Source organism: Schistosoma mansoni (assembly GCF_000237925.1).
Source record: "Schistosoma mansoni, WGS project CABG00000000 data, supercontig 0221, strain Puerto Rico, whole genome shotgun sequence".
NCBI classification, from domain to species: domain Eukaryota; kingdom Metazoa; phylum Platyhelminthes; class Trematoda; order Strigeidida; family Schistosomatidae; genus Schistosoma; species Schistosoma mansoni.
This window is the reverse complement of record NW_017386087.1, coordinates 136,530-146,001: the sequence shown is the minus strand read 5'-3', so window position 1 is coordinate 146,001 and position 9,472 is coordinate 136,530.

Here is a 9,472-nt window from a genome sequence, read left to right as displayed (position 1 = left end):
TTCGGCTGCCCTTCAACCATCACTACAGACTGCGGACGCCAGTTCGAGTCTGGACTTTTCCGTTGTCTGACCACACTATTAGGAATCACTCGCTTCCGAACGACCGCCTACCACCCACAAGCAAACGGGTTGGTAGAACGTTTTCATCGACAACTAAAAGCCTCATTATCAGCTTCAAACGTTTCACAGTGGACAGACGCTCTTCCACTCGTCTTGCTAGGTATCCGCAATACAGTGAAAGCTGACATTGGATACACGGCATCTCAACTCGTTTACGGAACGACACTCCGACTCCCAGGAGAATTCGTAGATCCTTCAGCTTCTTCATTGAACATGGATCTAAACTCTTACACGAGTAGGCTTTCAAACGCTATGCGTTCAGTTAAACCTGCTCACACTCGACCTCAATCAACTGATGTTTTCGTTCAACCCGAATTACGACATAGTACACACGTCTTCGTTCGTCGAGACTCACATCGACGACCCCTCGAATCAGCATACGAAGGACCCTTCAAAGTTCTTCAACGCGAACCTAAGTACTATGTAGTCGATATGAACGGTACGAACGATAGCATCAGTATCGATCGACTCAAAGCAGCGTACCTAGAAGGAAACCCTAGCTACGTCGATTTTCCTTCGGTACAAGCAAACGACACAGCTACTACACTTGTAGTACCCTACACGACAACCAACACAAAACTTGATACTTCGCCAACGACAATAGATAAACCTAAAACAACGCGTTATGGAAGACGAGTAAGATTTCCAGAACATCTTATCGAATATTGCACGTAGGACATAAGCTTTATCTTGAATTACACTTTCATAGTTTATTATAAATTTTTTTTTAATATGCTCATTTTTTTTTATTTATATAAAAAAAAACAAAAAAAAACAAAACATTTTTATTTTTTTTGAGCGTGTATATGTATTTTTATGTATATATATAAAAAAAAAAGAAAACCATTTTTTTTCCGATCGCTTTTACGCTGTTTGTAAGTGTATTAGTTTATTCATTTTTTTCCCCGCTCATCTTGTTTCCCTACGCAAGTACGAGTGTATTTTTGACATGCACTCACACGTTCTATTTTTCCTCTTTTCCAAGACGGCTGGAAAAGAACGACGAAGTTTCGCAAGAAACCGGAATTTTTCATTGTACTATATTTCTTTATTGCTATGTTGTACATTTTGGTCCCATAGTTTAAGGAAAGACGACCAGACGCTGCTAAACGAAGCAAGCTATCAGAAGAGTGTTTACCAACGACAAACTCGTTGGGTTTAAACTTCTGGCTGGTCACGTCTTAGGGGCATCACTACCTCACTAGGGGGGGAGTGATCTGTAGCTGTAAATAATTCCCCAAAATCAATAGCTCATTAAGTATTCGACATTGGATGCTGACCACGTTGTTTAAGTGGACTTGTTTAACTGAAGGCTTTCGGTCATGCATCCGTACCAGATCACGTTTCAACACGGCGTGGGACACAGCTCCTACGTTTCATTAGCCAGCTCATAGAAAAGGTCCTCGATATATTGGTAACGAATCAAATATATCTTTCCTGCCTCTTCTCGTCTGACTTCTGACTTCTATCTGACTGGGAACGATCAAATTTAGAAGGTGCTACTGGTAGCTAGTTGTAAAACTAGAACATCCGTTGCATCATCAATGTTTATCAATTGCTTATATAATTGTCAATATACGTACATGGTGCACTTTTTATCTGATATCGTTTGATATGTGATCTGTACTTTCAAAAACTGTATCAAAACAACAACTTGCTTGATGAGTAGTCACAAGTGTTACCTTATGAACCAATCAAAAATTTTGATGACTATACCTTTAGAACACCAAACAACGCCATTCAACGTCATGTTATTAGCAATGAATAAATGAATAGGACAGGTTTTTGAGAAGGCTGAGTAACCTCATAATTGACTGATATTTTTAGTCTTTAAAAGATACAACGGCGAGACTATAATTCATGGACGAACTCATCAGATTTAAGATAGCAGGTCTTGTATTTTAGCGAGAATTTCATCCACTCATTTGGATGGATACTATTTCGGTATTATAGCTGATTCAAGTTCCTGATGAAAACCGTAAATCGAATTCCTAACCCTACCATCAACTGTAAATCATAATTATAATTCCTCACTGCTTTCTAACCTTCGTTTGATCCCAATTAGTAGGTGGGCCTTTTCAAGGTCATTTTAAAATAAGTAAAAGAGCAGCTTCAGTTTGGAAAGGATAGTAGGCTATATGGCCTGTGCCAGTTTTGGCAGTGATGGTCTCTCAGTTGATCCAACTTTTATTTTGAGAGAGTCGACAGATTGAGCTTCAACCACGTGTTGAGGTAATGAATCTCACTCGTTGATGATTCTACAGGAAAGTCAAAAGTCAGCTGACAGTTAATTTGTTCTGGGCTTGTGAACTTTTGAGAAGCGTCCTCGTAAATTCTTTGTTTTGGAAGACAAGAAAAGTGAGGGCATATCAGATGCAAATTTATCACTTATTAATTTGAAAACCATAATCAAGTCACCTCTAGTTCGATACGACAATGGAAAAAGGTTTAGTTTAGCCAGTCGAACATCATACAGGAGCTTCGCTATACCGGAAATCAGTTTAGTTGCTGTTTTCTGAACCTTTTCAAGCAGAGGCTAGCCGCTTGTATGCAGTACTCAAGTTTAGGACGCACGAATACTGTATTCAAAGCCAAAAAATTCTTAGCGTCAACATGGCTATAGACCCTACATATTCACCATAAGGTTCTAAAGCCTTTGGTGACTATTGCGAGGCAATGTACAGTAGTTTCTAGTCTCGGCTAACGATGACTCTTAAGTCATTGTGTGTCTGGACAACAGGTAGCTCGATGTTATTCATCATGTATGTATCTGTACCTTGACGACCAATATGCATCACAATGCAGTTGGTAGTGTTCATCGGCAACTGCCAAATTTGAGACTATTCAGATAATTTCTCCAGGTCATTTTGAAGCTCTAACCCATAACCTTTACTTTTTGTCACTCTCTATATCTTGACATCGTCAACATATAGCAACACCGATTATGATAGGAGACGATGAAGGTTATTTACATACAAGAGGAATAACACTCTCCAAAACTGTACCCTGAGGCACTCCGCTAAGCATAGTTTCCCAGCTAGACAACTTCGAGTTCACTTGTACTCTTTGTTGGCGTCCAACTATGTAGTATTTTATCCACATTAATAGATCGCCTCCAACCCCAACATTTCTTAACTTATATAACAGTCGGTTGTGCTGAACTTTGTCAAAAGCTTTTTTGAAGTCAATGTAGACTACGTCTATAGTTAACTTTTTGTCTTTGAAAGAGCACTAGCTTTCACGAGCCACTAATAATTTAGTGGGACATGAATAACCTATTCTCAAGCCATGCTGCATTTCTGAAAGGATTATCCTCATCGCGATACTTAAGCAGCTCCTTCCGAATAATCTTTTCTGAAATTTCAGCAACCGAGCTTGTTAGGCTAACGGGCTGTTAGTTCTCAGGTTTATGTTTCGTACGTGTTTTGAAGACAGGACTTACTATGGCTTTCTTCCAATCTTTTGGTAATTAACCCGGGACTATGTATAGATTAAAACATATACTCAAGGGGTTCGCAAAGGAATTAGCTAGTTTTTTTAGTAACCTAGGACGCGGTTCATCAGGTCCCGTATACTTACTTATATCAAGCTTATTTAACAGACCAAAGAGAACGAGTTTTTTAATGGTCACGTTGTCCAGTGTGTGTGTGTGTGGTGGATTCGTGTGTACTGACGGGAAGGGTGTTAAACGGTATATAAATTGCCATAGCAGTTTGACAATGCTTGAGCTTTACCATGGTCGTCCTCTACTAATTTATTTATTTGTACACAAATATTGGTACAATGGGACACCAGATATATAGGCGCCACACCTTTTTCTAATGATGAAGCATTACTGTCTCCACATAGTGCTGGAATATTTCCTCTTCCTTTAGCCCTTTGATTTATGTACAGATACAAGCGTTTAGGGCATTCTGTAGATTCCTCAACGATTTTTTATTTGTACAACCTTCTAGACTTTTTTGTGTGTACTCTGGTTGTGTATATTTATCATTTTCATAATGGATATGTCCCCACAACACTCATACCACTGAACACTCGAAGGGCGAGACTAAAGTATACTGCCGAGATAATCAGAAGCTTTCGCGGGTTTTCAAGTTCACGGCGCTAATTTCGGTTCATGATGCTGTAACAGTAATAAAAATCATTACATGCAACATTAATAATGTGTGTTTGTATTTCTCATTGCAGGACAACAAAGAGTGAATGCACTGGAAGAAGAAGAACAAGCCCTACGTCGTCTGAACCTGCAGAATAACGAGTAAAACTATTTTGTAATAACTTTCCCCTTTTGTATTAAAAACCGCGTATTTCAATTTCAAATATATCTGCTGCACCATCACACCGTGTTCTCACTTCAGACGCACTTGTCTGTCCTGACTGTTGTGTTGCTGTTTCAGGTCGCTCCTGCTCCCAAGTGAACGTCGAAATACAACGTGCTACAAGTGGTGATGGAGGTGTTCACTAAAAAACGCGATGAAAACCTGAACGAACCGCCGGTGATTCCAGTCAAGCCAACTACTGGCTCAGCTCCCCGTCAACCGCCACTCCTGGAAAACTCGTCAGACTATACAGTGTGGAAGTTCAAAGTTGCAGCATATCTTCGTAAAGTTCCAGCTTCGGAACAATTCGATTATCTGGTGTCCTACCTCAGTGACGAAGCTACCAAAAGAGCTATAGTTAACGGGTTTGCGGCGGACAATACTCTCGCTCAGAACTGGAAGATTCTCGATGATTGTTTTTCGACGCCGGTGGATCCCCAACAAGCAGCCATCCGATTTTTGTCACGACATCAAACACCCGGCGAGAATCCAATGGATTATTTTAATTCTTTGCAACAGATGGCTGTGCAAGCGTTTCCTTGTCTTGATGCCACTGGAAGAGATGAATTGATCAAGTCTCGGTTCGTGGAAGGGTTACTATCCAGTTCCTTAAAGGAACACTTCCTACTAAACCCTCCAACAGATATAAATTCCTTAAAAAGAGTTACATTCCGGTTCATGGCAGCCGAGCAGCTAAAAAGCCCACTTGACGTGCACCAGCCAACTGCGATGGCAGTAATGCAGCCCACAAAAGCGAGTCGCCCACTGAACCCTCAACGCATATCTAACGTTACCCGGTCTTCCCACTGGAACAGCAGTCGAAGACAGTTCAATCCCACTGAGAAGAAGTGGAGACCAACGAATAGTTATCATGGTCGTCAATCCGAATGCCCGTACTGTCGAAGGTTTGGCAAAAACGCAAAGAAATGTGGTCATAATCGTTTTGGTAACACAAGTAAGCCGTACATTTTCCATTTATCTTCTTATGCTAACCATGTGCGTCCCATCACGATTAAGGCTAGAGTACAGGGTATCGATATCGAAGTTTTATTAGACACCGGAGCGTCAGTATCCCTAATTAAGAGCGAGTTTTTAGGAAGGCTTAATCGTAAAGTCCAACAGACGCGATACCCATCCACATTACTCACAGCTAGCGGAGACCCATTGAAAGTGAACTCTAAGGTATGGTTGGACCTAATGATAGATAGACATCCGTTCCGTCAGGGGTTTTTAGTTTGCCCGACTTTGACTTGGGATATGATACTCGGAGTCGACTTCATGTTAGAACATAAAGCTTGTATATTTATGGACAGCTTGGAAGCTAAATTTGGAGAGACTAAAATACGCTTGCACCATACTAACACGCCATTTAAAGCTGTGTCATATGTGGGAATCTCAGACCTGGTGCGGCAAGTAAACGACAACCGAACACTAAAAGAGAAAGATCGACATGCAACGATTGCCGTGCTTCAACAGTTTAGTTCGGTATTCGAAGAGAGTATTTCCGGCAATCGCACGAGTACGGTGCAACACACCATTTGCACGGGGGACCACAGACCACTTAGGCAACCGCCTCGTAGAGTGCCAGTACACTATCAACCACAACTGGATACGATGATAAAGGATATGCTTGACAAGAATATTATAGTACCGTCATCATCCCCCTGGGCATCACCTATCGTCCTGGTTAAAAAGAAAGATTCCTCTCTGCGTCTCTGCATAGACTATCGACGCCTTAACGCTATAACTAAGCGTGACTCTTTTCCTCTTCCGAGAATCGATGCTATATTAGACGCTTTGAGTGGCGCATGTTGGTTTTCAACGCTAGACCTAGCATCAGGGTACTGGCAAGTGGAAGTCAGACCACAAGATAGAAAGAAAACCGCATTTGTAGTGCCAAATGGTTTATACGAATTCCAAGTAATGCCTTTCGGCCTAACGAATGCCCCAGCTACCTTCCAAAGATTAATGCAAACAGTTTTACAAGATATAGTACCTCATAAATGTTTGATTTATCTCGATGACATTATTGTGTATGGTAGCACACCTGAGCAATATAATGCTAATCTGAAAGCAGTTCTCCATCGCCTTCAACAACACAACCTAAAAGTAAAACCGTCCAAATGTCGTCTGCTGCAGAAAGAAGTAGTTTTCTTAGGACATCGTATCACTGCAGATGGAGTAGGCACCGATAAAGAAAAGACACGTGTCATTGTTAATTGGCCACAGCCCAAATCACCTGAAGACGTTCGTAGCTTTCTTGGCCTAGCTTCTTACTACAGACGCTTTGTCCGTGACTTTGCATCATTAGCAGCACCCTTACACCGTTTGACGCACAAAGGACGAAAATTTTTATGGACTACAGAGTGTCAACAGGCGTTCGATGCTTTGAAGACACGACTAAGCTCTCCACCTATATTAGCCGTTCCGGATACCTCAGCAAGCGGGGGAGAATTTATACTTGATACGGATGCCAGTTCCTCCGCTATTGGAGCAGTTCTATCACAAGTGGCCCCAGATGGGCAAGAAAGAGTCATTGCGTACGCTAGCCGTCGACTGGATAAGAGCGAAACAAGATATTCGACAACGCGTCGAGAGATGTTAGCATTAGTAAAATTCTTACAACATTTCCGCCATTATTTACTAGGTAAACCTTTCCGTGTACGCACAGACCACCGTGCATTACAATGGCTCCGCTCCTTCCGCGAACCAGAAGGCCAAGTGGCACGCTGGCAAGAGCGACTACAGGAGTTTGATTTTACTTGCGAATACCGACCAGGCAGCCGTCACACAAACGCCGACTCTCTGTCCCGTATACCCTATGCTCCTAGTACCATTAGTGCTGTCCTTAGCACAGCCCCAGAGATCGACTGGCCGTCTCTTCAAGCATCAGACCCTGACCTGCAGTTCATTTACCTACGACAACTACACGGAAACGATAAACCTTCTACGGCAGAGTTAAAGGATCATTCCCCAGCGACGCGCCGTCTTTGTACCAAGTGGAGTAGCCTGAGATTGTATGGGAACACACTATTTATAGTCAGCGAGTCAAAACAACCACTGTTGATAGTACCACGTGTGCAAGTTCAGAATATTATGGAGCAGGTGCATCGAGAACTCGGGCACTCGGGGAAACGAAAAACTGAACATGCGATCTGCCAGAGGTTTTGGTGGCCATCCATCCATGAAGACGTGACTGAATTCTGCAAAAATTGTAGCACGTGCCATGCCATCAAGTCACCTCAGCAAAGACCCCGTGCACCGTTAGTCCCAATGACGACAGAAGGTCCACATCAACGAGTCGGTATCGATATCATGGGGCCCCTTACGACATCAAAGAACGGAAACCGTTATATACTGGTGATGGTGGACTATTTTAGCAAATGGTGTGAAGCCGTCCCTATACCTCAACAAGATGCCCTCACGGTCGCTCGAGCTTTCATTGATCATTGGGTCTCCCGTTATGGCGCTCCATTCTCACTCCATTCCGATCAAGGTACAGCTTTTGAAAGCCATCTCGTCGCTCAGGTATGCCGATTATTGGGTATCCGCAAAACACATACCACTGCATACCACCCTGAAGGTAACGGTTTAGTAGAAAGAACAAACCGAACCATTAAAACCCTCCTACAGTCGTTTATCAATAATTTGTCGACGGAATGCTGGGATGATGCAATACCCCAATGCTTGTTAGCTTACCGCGCATCAGTTCACGGTTCCACGGGATTTTCACCTGCGATTTTTCTCTTTGGACATGAATTACGCCTGCCTGTAGAGATCCAAATGCCGTTGTTGCCTTTCGAAGCTCAAGACTATGTACCATACGTCCGTAACCTTCGTAGCCGCCTAGCCGACGCATACCGTCTAGTTAAAGCTAATCTACAAAATGCCAGCAAACACCAAAAGAATGTGTACGATCGACATGCGAACGGGCCCGTATATAAACCTGGAGATCGTGTGTGGCTACATCGCCCTATGGCCCCACCAGGAACATGCGGCAAGTTTCACCAACCTTGGAAAGGGCCTTACGAAATCGTATTTATTCGGTCCCCTACAACATTCGTCCTACGCAACCTCCAGCGACCTCAAGACGACGTTCTAACGGCACACTACAACCAACTGAAGCCGGATAAAACAACGGTGCACTTAGATGCCCCGTTTGTCAATCCCCCGACGGCTACCAGCCATTACGAGGTGCCACCAGAAGGGGGAATAGCATATCCATGCCCGCAACCAGGCACTGAGGACAGTGCCTCATGGAGAGAGGGAGTAGTGTAACGGACAACAAAGAGTGAATGCACTGGAAGAAGAAGAACAAGCCCTACGTCGTCTGAACCTGCAGAATAACGAGTAAAACTATTTTGTAATAACTTTCCCCTTTTGTATTAAAAACCGCGTATTTCAATTTCAAATATATCTGCTGCACCATCACACCGTGTTCTCACTTCAGACGCACTTGTCTGTCCTGACTGTTGTGTTGCTGTTTCAGGTCGCTCCTGTTCCCAAGTGAACGTCGAAATACAACTTCTGAAGCTTTTGAGGATTATTTTGAAAGGTTTGAGATATGGATCGTGACTAAGAAAGACGTGAAGGGTGACAAAATTGTGGCACATTTTCTGACATTCATCGGTTAAGAAGCCTACAGTTCACTAAAAACCTTGGCATATCCAGATAAGGCGATCTCGCTCCCATATACAACTCTCAAGGAATTACTATTAAATCATGTGAAGTGCACCAGTTTTGAATGTCGTGAGAAAGCAAAATTACATAAGATGATTCGTCAGAATAACCAAAACGTTAAGGAATTCATCCTTGAATTGCAAAGACAAGCTGCCAAATGCAATTTTGGTGATCAACTTCATGTACAGCTGAGTGGTCGATTAACTGTAGGAATTAATATTCCAGGTCTGTAAAAGGATCTGTTAAGAATGTCGAACTGTTCCTTTCAAGATGCTAGAACTGCATGTATTAACTACGAAGCGGTAAATTAACTTGATATTCAATCGATAAAAATTTCTAATACCAATACT